Source organism: Canis lupus, chromosome 17 (assembly GCF_011100685.1).
Source record: "Canis lupus familiaris isolate Mischka breed German Shepherd chromosome 17, alternate assembly UU_Cfam_GSD_1.0, whole genome shotgun sequence".
Classification (NCBI taxonomy): Eukaryota; Metazoa; Chordata; class Mammalia; order Carnivora; family Canidae; genus Canis; species Canis lupus.
This window is the reverse complement of record NC_049238.1, coordinates 46,601,374-46,614,170: the sequence shown is the minus strand read 5'-3', so window position 1 is coordinate 46,614,170 and position 12,797 is coordinate 46,601,374. Positions and strand designations below refer to the sequence as shown.

At 35.1% G+C, this 12,797-nt stretch overlaps 1 protein-coding gene across 2 annotated transcripts in view; it reads right to left on the bottom strand.

Moving 5' to 3' along the window:
- The window catches only part of LRRTM4 (leucine rich repeat transmembrane neuronal 4), a 706,237-nt gene that overhangs the window by 626,917 nt on the left and 66,523 nt on the right, over positions 1-12,797 (bottom strand). The window lies entirely within an intron of this gene.

Below are 12,797 nucleotides of genomic sequence, written 5' to 3'. Positions count from 1 at the left end.
TTTTTTAGTTATACTCAATACTTTGAGTAGTAACTTGCCCCCTGCAGATGCTCAAAAAATAGTTTCCAAATAAATTAATGATACAAATAGTCAATTGTGTCAGGTACTTATTATTTCCCAGGTATTATGCTAGCCTCCTTTAATGCTCACAATCACTTAATGAGTTAATATTTTTGCAAATCCAGCTTTACAAATGAGTTTAAGTGTCAGATTTTTACAGGTATTTTATTTTGGGCAAGTCAGCGAATATCTTTCTCCCTCAAATCTCTCTTCACCTATAAAATGGACATCTTAAGCTTACATGTTTGAGTTGTGAGAAATAATGACTAAAAAAATATTTATCACAGTTTAGACACAGAGCTGATTGTATGCAATCACTAAATATATTTCATAAACCTTCAAACCATTTTTTTTTACATCTGTAATGACAGTCAACTTAGTGGAAGCTGGACATAGTTTATACTTTTCCTTGCTTAAATAACTGTAAACTTATTTCTGGTTGATTAGCTAGAGAACTGCAACTACTCAACCTTTGAGTAAATAAACCATTTAAGGACTAGTTAAGGCAGGGATATTAATCCTGATTATTATTTTTAAACTTTTATTTATTTATTTGAATGAGAGAGAGAAAGAGAGAGTGAGAGAGAACATTGGCAGGGTGAGGAGCCAAGGGAGAAGCCAACCCTCCCACCGAAGAGGGAGCCCAACGGAGTAGATCCCAGGACTTCAGGATCATGACCTGAGCTGAGCCAAAGGCAGACACTCAACTCATTGAGCCACCCAGCTGTCCCATGAGTCCTGATTACTGTCTAGAAGTTTTCTTCCTACTATAAACAAGAAATCTCATCAAGAAAATTTCAGAATAGAAGTTACCAGCTTGGCAAAACAAAACAAAACAAGTAAACAATCAAGCGAAACAGAGACAACTGTGAATTATTATTTTCAGGAATTCTTCACTATCAGCATTCTCAATGTCCTAGAAAGCAATGTAATATGGAAAAACATGGGCACAGAAATCTGATTAAAATCTGGTTACAGAAGAACAGAGCATTAAATGTGAAGATGTTTTAGAATTAACATAACCAATTTGGGGTGCCTGCATGGCTCAATCGGTTGAGCATCTGCCTTGGGCTCAGGTCATGATCTCTGGGTCCTGGGATCAAGCCCCATACTGGGTGCCCTACTTAGTGGGGAGTCTGCTTCTCCCTCTCCCCCTGACTCCACCTCCCACCACTTGCTCATGCTCTCTCTCTCTCTCTCTCTCAAATAAATAAGTAAAATCTTTTAAAAAAAGAAACAACATAACCAATTTGTTTCACATATATTTTCCTTTTATCAATGTACAAATCATTGTCTGAATAGTCTAAATGTATTATTTAAATAAGCAAAACATACAAGTCTAACTGACAAGAAAGCGTCATGTTGTATTTTCATCTTCTTTGTAAGAAGTATGTAAAATAATGGTGAGTCTTATCATTGATAGCATTTTGGTTTCCTAAAACTCAGTATAAGTTCATGTATCTGGGTGGAAGCAAGGAGAAATTTTACATATCACAACTCAAAACTGTTCATCTTCCAGAAACAAAAATGTATGACTTATACCACATACCAAGAAGCATGGTGATTATATTAGTGCTTTCTATAAAATTTCCCTCAGAGCTGCATGTGTGTCAAACTCTTCTGTTATCAATGCTGCCTGCAGACTTTGAAATGTTTGAGCATGTGTTAAGATACTTTAAACTCTGCTATCAAGTATACATTATTAATAGAGCAAATACTTCTTGATACTATCTGTATTCCAGGCATTTTGAGAAACTCTTAGGATTCAATGGTGAGCAGCATTGCATTTGGCACTCAATGCTATGTGAACACTACTTCAAGGTGTACATCAGGTAGATTTAGTCAAGTCAAGGAGGTCAAAGAAGATATTCCTGAAGACTGATATTTGTGTGAAGGTCTGTTTGAGTCAAAAGATCTTAACTCCATAGAGAGCATATGTAAGTTCATTCTAGGTGTTCATGTTAATACAGTCTCACTCTTACAGTTATTGTGAGGACTGAGTTATATAATATGTGTATCCTGCTTTGGTCAGCTCCTGGAACATAGTAAGGACTCACCCAGTATATGCTAGCTACTTGTATCCTCCTCCTCCTTCCTTCCTCTTCCTTCTCCTCTCTTCTTCTTCTTCTCCTCCTCTACCATCTTCTTCCTCCCCCCTACTCCCTCCTCCCCAAAATTCCTCCTCTCCTGCCTCCTCCTTATTCCTTTTATTGTTATTATTATTATTATTATCATCAGAAATAATAACAGCTAAAAAGCCCTGTGTCATGAGAGATGGTGTTCAACAGAAGGGTCTCAGAGAAAAGCAGTTTGGCTCTAATGGAAAGAAAAATTGGAAAACTGTATAAGATATAACATGGAGTGAAAATGTAGTAGAGCAGAGAGTTAACTGTTTCCTAAGCATCAACAAAGCAATTTGGAATTAACCTTAGCATATCAACGCATAATTTTAGACCCTTGAACAAAATACCATTTGGCACAGTTACAATAAGTCTGTGGTCTCTTAGTTTTAAGATTTATAAAAATGTTTTCATAAACCATTTCCATTCCCCATTTCTTGGTTCTACTACTGCAAGCTGTACCACTCAGGTATCTAGCCTCTCAGTTTCCTCACAAGTAAACCAACAAAAAGAAAATTGAATTTATCCCATGGACTACTATGGAAATCAAGTGAAATAAAACATGCATATTATTTAAAATGGTGTCTGGTAAGCAGTCAATAGAAATTAATTATTTCTATTGATAATGTTACTATTAATTTTATTTTGCCAAGTGAGATGTTGTTATCAACAAGCAGAAAATATGTGACATGTTCTGAGTTCCTCTGGGATTCATACAGAGCATCCTGTAAGCACTTTCAAAAATGCAGTAGCATCATGTAATATTTATAGGGAGAGTGTGATAATCTATTTGTTTATCTAAGTAAATGAAACATCATGTTTTCTCCACATTATGTTTTTTCAATCTTAGCACTACTGATAAATAAATAACTTAGTGCCCAAGATCAAATGCTGTCCTGGTTGGGTAGTTTAATTCTTTTTTTGTGGGAGGCTGTCCTGTGCATTGTGGGCTGTTGAACAGCATCCCGTGTCCCCCCGTCCCCTCCACCAGGTACTAGTGTATATCCCACTCTTCAGTTGTAACAGTGTCTCAAGACATTGCCAAATAGCCCCAACCAGATTGCCCAAAATTATCTCTGGTTGAAAACCACTGCTCTACAACTGATCTGCAGTGATAATAGTATTAGATGATCATCTTCAACAGTAAAAAATACCTCTTATATTGAAAATTAAGAGAATAAGACAGGCTGGTTGTTCTTACAACTAACAGTATCATTAGTGAACTGTAATAATTAGCCCTTTGTGAGGGCCAAATTTGGTCTAGTTCCAATATAAACTCACACCTTTTTTTTGCTTCATTAAGATTTAACATCACCCACACTGTTTTTCCTCTTTCATTTTATTGATGTAAACAAGAATTAGAGTTTGGACTTTAGCCACAACAAGATAGCACTTTAAATAGGGGTACTGTAAAATCATGATGCCCTCGTTACATGAACTTTCCCCAACAAATGCAGCTTTTCTGTGTAAAAAGTACTCTGGCAACCTCCATAACCCAAATTTGGCAAGATGTACCACATCTCCCCTCTACTAGTATAGAAAAGCAATGGAAATAATAACTAAGGCTTTGGGGATTCACATAGGTACCCAAATTTATAAAACCACATTTGGGGATAAGCTTGAAATTTCTTTGCTAAAGGAAACATTTGCCATTTGAGAGTTTACAGTTTCCAAAGTATGAATAAAACTAGTACAAACCAAAGCTGAAGGGTGCAAAATCTTGTGATGCAAAAGAATTTGTGAAACATGTCACTAGAGGTAGAAATCCTAAGGATGGGGAATCATACTGTATATACAATGTGCATTAATGTTTGCATGCATTTGTGGACATTTATGGAAGAAAATTCACATTTTTAATTAGATTCTCCAATACATTAATAACTCCAAATACTTTAACCATACTGTGTCACTTTTTTTTTTCCAAATGCAGTTTTACCATAACAATTGCTTTGAAAATGTAAATTTGTTTTGAGGCAATTGATATGCATATATGTACATATATGATGTAAGCAAATATATAAGCACATAGATATATTTGTAGTTGTATCTAGATATAAATAAAAATTTATATGTTCAGCTGTGTATGCAAGAACACCAGATAAATGCAGAAAACTGCATCCAACTGAGCAGAGCCAGGTAGGCAACACACATCAAATGCCTACTCAGTTACCTCAACTCATTGAGCTACTAACCACGCCAATCCATATCTGGTGTCCAATTTCTATTATCCCCCCGTCCATCACTGTATAATAACCCATAAGCTCCAATTATTCAAAAGTCCCATTAGCAAACTTAAGGTATTTTTCAAGTTTATCTGCCATATTTATCGTGCTACTTGTACATTTCTTAACCATTCAATATGTATACAACTGTGCTACACTTTTTTTAGGTCCTTATGATTATTTTTTTAACTATGTCACTGACAGGATTTTTGAGTGTTGTTCTCCTAATTCCATCTTTCCATAAGCCCTGTGGATTTCATTGCACAATTTTGTATATTGTAGTGGTTTTTAGGTACACATATGTCATGTTATAACAGGCCCAACCATAGTTTAATAACGTTGGCAATAGTCCTACTATTGTTGAACTTAGGTATTTTCAAACACAAGTTTTGGTAACTAATCTCGAATATGTGAATTTTATCATTGTATTATAACAATTTATTTCTTAAACATTTTCCTTTTTATGTAAGAAGCAGGGGAGGCATTGCTTATTTAAATAACAAATTACATGAGTGACCTATAGGAGAAACAGGAGAAAGGTACAAAAGTAGAAAACAAATTATGAAAATGTTCCCTTTCCTTAATCATTCTATAATTAATTTCTTATTACTGTCAAGGGATTAAAAAATAGGGCATGTGCCATATTACACAGAAGGTAGCATTAGCTCCTTTGTCACTGTCAGTAAGGTTTTGCATGAGAATCAGCTGTTGTGAGGTAGATGGCTCAGCATGTTCTGACCTCCTGTCCTGCTCTGTGGCTCAACTACAGATACTTCCAGCTGATTGGCAAGGGCTGAACATACCTGGCTTCTGGTAGAGGTCAGCTTCATATTTCAATGATGAAATTATTACTCATAATCCACAGAGCACCTTCCCTAGCCTCCTTTTTTTTTTTTTTTTCCTAGCCTCATCTTTAAATTATTCATTGGCCTACAACAAAAATAACCAGATCTCTGGGAGGAAATGGTTTATAATTTTGCATCTATACCATTCTAATTTTGTTTTCAAGAAAATCAAATCTTTTTTTTCAAGTGACTTTGTTCGTCTCTGCAGCTTAAATTTTAAAGTTATCATTCCCTGATGTTCTCTAATGGGAAAAGAACTGGAGAAGGTGAACTGGTATGTGATTCTAATTCTCACTCACCTTATTCCTTTAGGTCCTTTTGTTCCTCAAAAAAAAAAAAAAAAAAAGGAATGACTCTGTCCTTCTTCCTTTTCTCTCACAAAGCACAGTATTTGTTACTCTTTTTTCTTTCTCTCAGTATTTGTTACTCTTATTGTTTAGAGAATTATACTAGCAAACACTTAAAATATGCTCAGTGATATTCGAAGAATCTCACATGTAGTAGGTCATTATATCCTAACTGTAGTATTATTCTCATTTTACAGGTGGGATAGCAAAAGCACAGAGTGGTTAAGTGACTTGCTAAATAGACCATGCTTCTTACCATTTATTATGATACCATTCTGAATTATGTAAATGTGGAGTGATGCCAAGATTCTTGCAGTCACAATTGGGAACTTTGATCTTGGGGGGAAATACAATACAAGAGAGGAAAAGGACAATTCTTATCTAGATTTTAATGCCTCTTTGGGGTTACTGAATTTTGCAGAACTCCATAGTGCTCAACTTTAATGCCTGCTTCATTGTATTCACAATATAAACTCTAGAGAGTCAGACTGAACGGTTGTGACTGTGCGTGATTTCAGATGGGAAATATAATCAGGGTGAGTTTTTGACCTCAGGGATTTGAGGGCACAGGTCTCTCTTTCTCAGAGATTTCAGAAGATTACAAAGAAACGTAAGTATTTGAATAATGACCCCGAAATAGAAGAAAGCCCAACTCCCCCTATAACTTTCTTCTACTCTTTAAAGGGGAGAGTATCATTTCTCTTGCCTATAACATTAAACACTGAGTCCAAAGACTAAAGAGAAAATGAAAAATGGAGGAGGAAGAAGCAGCAGGGAGTGTAAGTTTAGAATTTACGAGTGCCTTTTCCTATCCCATGGCCTCTTGCACCTATCTCCTTTCTGTATTCTTTTTTTTTTAAGATTTTAATTATTTAGTTATTAATGAGAGACAAAGAGTGAGAAGCAGAGACGTAGGCAGAGGGAGAAGCAGGCTCCTTGTGGGGAGCCCGATGTGGGACTGGATCCTAGGACCCCAGCATCACGACCTGAGCCAAAGACAGATATTCAGCCACCCAGGTGCCTCTCCTTTCTATATTCTCCATTAAGGGAGGAGAAGATGTTAATCAGATAGTTTAAAATAGTAGACATTGATTGAGTTACGTTTACTACTCAGTGCCTTAAAATGTAAGAAGCCATTCTTCCCCTCTGTTTCCACTCATCCTGCATGTTCCCATTCCCACCTTCCAGCATGGGATCCTCTAACCTTTCTCTCTGTTCATCTCCTTGAATTTACATGGCTGGGAAGAAAAGATGAGAACTTGAATCAGCCTTCTCAACAAAACCAACCAACACCCCTCAAAAATGGTCACTTCCCTCTCTTCCCAGCTCCATGTTGCTAAAGGAGTAACTTGGGACATGGCCATCTCTGAAACGGCACAGACACAACTGACCCCAGGGATTCTAAAACTAAAAACACAGGACCAAGGATACCTACATAAGCCTAAATCTAAACGGCATGCACCCTCTTTTTCTAGGACTCTGTATCTTAGTCAATGCTTGTCAAGGTTTCTTTGACTTCCTTCCACTCTATTCCATGTTGTATGTGTATGTGACTACTCAGGAATCCAAATGGAAGGAGGAATAAGAACAGGAGATCATTCATATCTACAAGCCTGAGTCTCCTGTAACAAGATTAATACCACATCCTTAATAATTAGAGTTTTAATCCTTATTATGTCAAACTTTCCATTTTTCACGAATTGTGAAATATCTTGGGTTTTGGTTATAATATTGTACCAAGCAATATAAAAACTATTTAAATAGTTTTGAGGGATAGAAGGAAACAGAAGAATAAGCAGGTAGAATCTGAAATGTGTAATTCATTTTTCAATTGACACAAATAGTTTCATTTCACTTCCTAATGTTCTTAAGGATTCTGAGGAAATAAATTTGATATAATAGCACTAAGAAGAGATTGACACAGGTCCCATGCCCATGTAACTGAAGTGCTAGAAGTTAATTCAGAACTATTTAAATCAGGTCCTGCACAAAACTAATCACACATGTGATACTTTCTTGGCATTTAATAACTTAAAATCAACTCAAGAAGCTTTAGACACGGAAGCTCTTTAACTGGTTAGATTTCATTTTTCAGTGCTTTGCATGTAATCTATTCTTTAAGAAGCTGTCAACATTATCTTTGCAATTATAGCCAGCCTTCTCTCTACATGGAGCTTCTCCAACACACTTTATTGAGTTCTGAACCCATTGACTTATAAGTCTAGTATTTAGATTGATAAAAATGTTATTATTAAGAAAAGACATGTGGGATCAAGCAAAAGGCAAAACTATGACTAGACTAAATTGAACACACAATTAAATAAGTTGAAGAGTACATCTAAAGAGGCTGGAATAGACACATTCATTCAACAAATAATCATTTATGACAGTGGTTCTTCAATTTCAGTGGGTGTAAAAGTTACCTAATATATCTGTTCAAATATGAAGAATTCAGAGCCCTGCCTCCAGAGATTTTTGCAAAGTAGGTTTGATAGACAAATCCACAGTGATTTCAATGGAGTTGGCTTACTGATCCCTTTGTGGGCAGGGTGGGGAATATTTTAGAAGACAGTTGTGTCTAACTCTACTTAAGACTGAGAAGAATTGTTCTTTATTGGATTTAGGACAAATCTAAAACCATGGCACAGACATAGGGACAAGCAGACAAAGGGACACGGACATTCATTGTGGGTACTACCCAATTCCAGAATTGCTTCTCCCACTTCATTATCCCACATTCAACTTCCTTTTAGAGCTCAGAAAGCTATTTGGAGTTCCTGATCTTGAGAGGATCTCTTGTTTTGAGGTCTTTGTATGTGCTGCTCACTCTATCTAGCTGTACCACCCTTTTTCTGTGTTTTCCCAGTTAATTCTTACAAGAATTTCTGTGTTCAGTTTCTGTCTTTAACTTGAAGACTCTGCTGCAGAGTCACATCTTCCTCCTCTCTGATGTTTGAGTACTATGTACATTCTTCACCACTTGGATCATTGCCAAATTATTTATTAGGCTAATTACTTCAACATCTTCCATTCATAAAATACTCAGTTGCAAAGACTAGTCATTTTTTTGCCATCTTCTCAGTCTTTAGTAGAGAAGACTTTTTAAATTGTTGTGTTGGGGGACTGTAAGCCAAAAATTTGATGGGATCTGTTGCTATAATTCAGGCAAGTGACAATGCTTAGGGAATGAGGAGAAGAATCAAATTAAAAAGTCTCTCAGAAAATAAAGTTGACAACATACAGTGAATGGCTGGAGTAGAGGAGGGGTCTGTTGACTTCACAGTTGGGGAGAATTATCCACGTTAAGTTGAAACCATCCACAGAGAGGTGCAACATGCTGGATATCTTGATATTTGAGTTAAGAACTTAAATTTTTAAATGTTCACAGCTAATTTAAAGCATTTTAAAACACTACAACCAACCACATAAAATATAGCTGTCAAGCATGTATGGCTCATACTCTGCAATATGTACCCTCTGATTCAGTAGGGGGAAAAATAGCTGAGTGATAAACCAAACTGTTCAAAATTATGCAGCTAATTAGTGGCAGAGCTAAGACAAGAATGCCAATTTCCTTTCTTTCCTACTAATGATAGTAACACTTTGAAATAGATTAATCTGAAAATATTTGTATGTGTGGAAACTGCATGCTGCTCTATGTTCACTGCTGGGTTATTGATTTAGAAAGAGGAAAAGTAGTTGTGTTGAGGAGATGGAAATAGCACTGTCTCTGTGGATACATCCAATGTTGATTCAATAGCATGGTGAGTTTTGTAGGGAAAGGAGACTGCAATTAAGTTATTATGTATTTAGAAACCGATGCTTTTTGTTTGTTTCTGTTTGTTTTGTCAGCACGATCATACTTTGGGGATTCTGGTTAAAATAATAACATAAAAGTAGAGTTAATTATCTTGTGTTCAAATTCCTTTGGTTGGTTGTGCTATTTTGTTTGTTTTAATTAAGTGATCATCCACAGGGTTAATATTAAATCAGTTGAAACTAGCACTCTAAGTCTTTTCTGAATCTAATAGGTGAATTACATCTAAGTGGAACCATATAATGAATATGAGCAATCATGCCAAGATTGTTAGTTATGGGTATGTTAATAAAACATTCTTGAGAACAAATTAAAATCACTTCATCCTAATTTGTCAAAAAATGTATCATATACATTGTTCCTAGAAATAATTGTCATTAAAATAAGCTGTTTCTCATTGTTTAATTTTTTAACATGAATATCCAATTACTAATGTAATCATTATGATTTTAATTAATAACAACATATTGCTGATAAATATACAAATATGTGTTCTACCTGAATTAACCTATTCCTACTTATAATCTAAAAAAAAAGGAGCAAGGCGTAAAAGTTCTCTGGGAGGTGAAGAAAGAAAGATCAGAAATAATGCTGTTGACAGCTTCTTGGCATTTCTATAGCACACTGAAAACAAATGAATACCTTGGGAGACAGGAAGCGAGGTAAAACCCTAAGGATACTGCATTTCCTTTAGGGACAGAAAAAGAAGGTAAATGAGATGGATGTGGAAAGGGGAAAGTTGTACAGAATTCAAATTTCTTCCCAATTGCCTAGCTTAGAATTAGCTCTATTTGCATTCACATCCTCTAAAGGCCTCCAACAAAAGTAGTCACCTAAAATCAAGGGTTGTTAAAATTGTAGATTCTGGCATTAAACAAGGAGTCATTTATCTGTTACATTTCTCTTTTTTTCTTAAATGTGATTATATTTTGTAATTAAGAGTGTATAAAACTCATATATATTGTATAAAAGTAATAATAAAGAAAAAACTACCCAGATTAAAAAAATATTAAACATTGCCAGGATCTTTAGAGATTCCTCTAAATTACAATCTCTAATCATATCTTCTCTCTACTTCCTGAGACAGCGCCTCACTTATTCTTGTATAAATCTTTCTTTTGTTTTATTTCTAATCCCACCATTATGGCTATATTACAACATAAAATATATCATATAATAACATTATATTGTTTTTTATTTTATAACATAACTAGATTTTACCTGTTTTTAAAATTCATATAAATTGAATGTGTGCATGTGTGTGTGTGTGTGTGTGTGTGTGTGTGTATACACCTTCGTGGCTTACTGCTTTCACCTAGTATTATGCTTTGAGATTCTTTCATTTTGCTGTATGTGGCTATAATTAATCTCTGCACTTCTGTATGGTATTCTATGGCATTAAGAAAAATCTCTTTTCAATTGCCCTGTAAATGGATATTTGTACCATTTTTTTGGGGCTACTATGAACAATATTACTATAAATACTTATGTGAGCATGAGCAAGACTCTCTTGAAGTAGTGTTAGAAGTAAAAATATCCATTTTATACAGTGATTTCGTGTAATATCCTACTGTTTTACATGGATGCTCTTTGCCAAGAATCAAAAGAGTGTATTATTTCTGAGTGTACTTAACAAAGTTAAGAATATATTTTTTATTTTCAGTACATGTTTTCAAATTTGAGCATATCAACAGGCAATGATCCTCATATAATATTCATAGAAAGTGGCAGGTTCAAGTCATTTTAATATATGTGCAAATGACATTGGAATATTTGAAATTCGATGATCTTGAACATAGATAAAGTAAAAGTATTTTGACAATTCCTTCTGTGTGACGTACATTATGAGTCCTAATAGGAGGTAGAGCAGTCCTAATAATAAGGAAGAGTTTCTATAACTATAAATTATTTTTTAAGTTTATATATCCCTTTTCTGTCATTGGCTGTAAATTTTAGGTTAATAAGAGATCTAAAATCTTATGGAATCTGACTATTTCAACCAACATGAATATATATTAATATAACATTCTATTGTGCATTAAAATACCCCAAAACTATATAGCCAGGAGAGTTTTGTAGCACAGGGTCTTTGGAAATAGGTTTTAGAATCTAACAGGACTTGGTTAAAATGTTTGCTCTTTGAGGTATTAATTAGAATCCCTGCATGTCAGTTATCTCAAGTTTTAAATAATTATAATACTAGAGTTGTAGTAGGGTTTAAATTAGATAATTTACAGGGAGTAGATATTTGTCATTTTTGTTTCTTGTTTGTTTGCCCTTTCAGAATTTTGTACTGGCTTCCTTTAACGAGGGAACATCTCACCTCATAAGGCAAAGCACTCCTGCAACTGTAGAAGCTCAGAGTGCCAGGCTCATTTCCCAGTCTCCCTTATTACTAGAGTACAGTCATGTGACCTAGACTCTGCCAATTTTATGTACCCTCCACAGACCTTGAATCAAAAGCCACTGGTATAAAGCAGCAGGTACTACACAGAATCCATTGTGGAAAGATATGGCCCCTGGCAGCAGCTACATCTAATTCTCAGAAGCAACAGTTCTACAATCCAGTGTGCTGTGTTGCTGGGGTCAGTGCTGCCAACTGTGGCTTTTGGTGCCCAGTGCGACCACCATGTAACTTCAGTGGATCATTTCCTTTGGCATAAATTTGGACAGTCTTACTGGCTATGTCACCTCGAATCCTGTTTTCAAGCTCCTACTGTTAATGAATTCTGCTCAAACTTAAATCAACGAGTTTCTATTGCTTTTGGCAATAAACCTTGACTGATACAGTGTGTTAAATACTTAAGCAGTGCCAGGTCTACAGTAGTAATGAATATAAGCTCCAAAAGGTCAGGAATTATGTTTGATTTGTTCAATGTCACATTTCTAGCACCTAGTTCAGGTTAGCAGAGAGTAGGCACTAAATAAATATTTGTTGGATGAATGCTTGCTATTATCTCAGAAATAATTGTCAGACAAAAATGTAGTCATGAAAAAATTTAGTCATTGAAAGATTAAAATTATTACTTTAAAAATTTAATATAAGATTTTGATGACACTACATGGCAGTTTCATATTTGCCTTAGAAAGACATTATTCAATAGTTTCAATATTAACTCTCCCTGCCCTCTGCCACCAGCCACACACATGTGTGTGCGTGCACACACACACACACACCCCTCATCAGATACAAAGTTACAGAGTACATAATAAAAATTATCCTCTTTCATTCTTAAAAAATGTATTTCCTAACGTCTATCAGTCTATAGCTTAAATCTAAATAATAACTGAAACCAATTATATAGAAGATATATAATATCCTTGATTCTGTTTATAACTACATATTTTTTGGTAATGAAGCTAAATTAATTTTTTTGAATAAATAA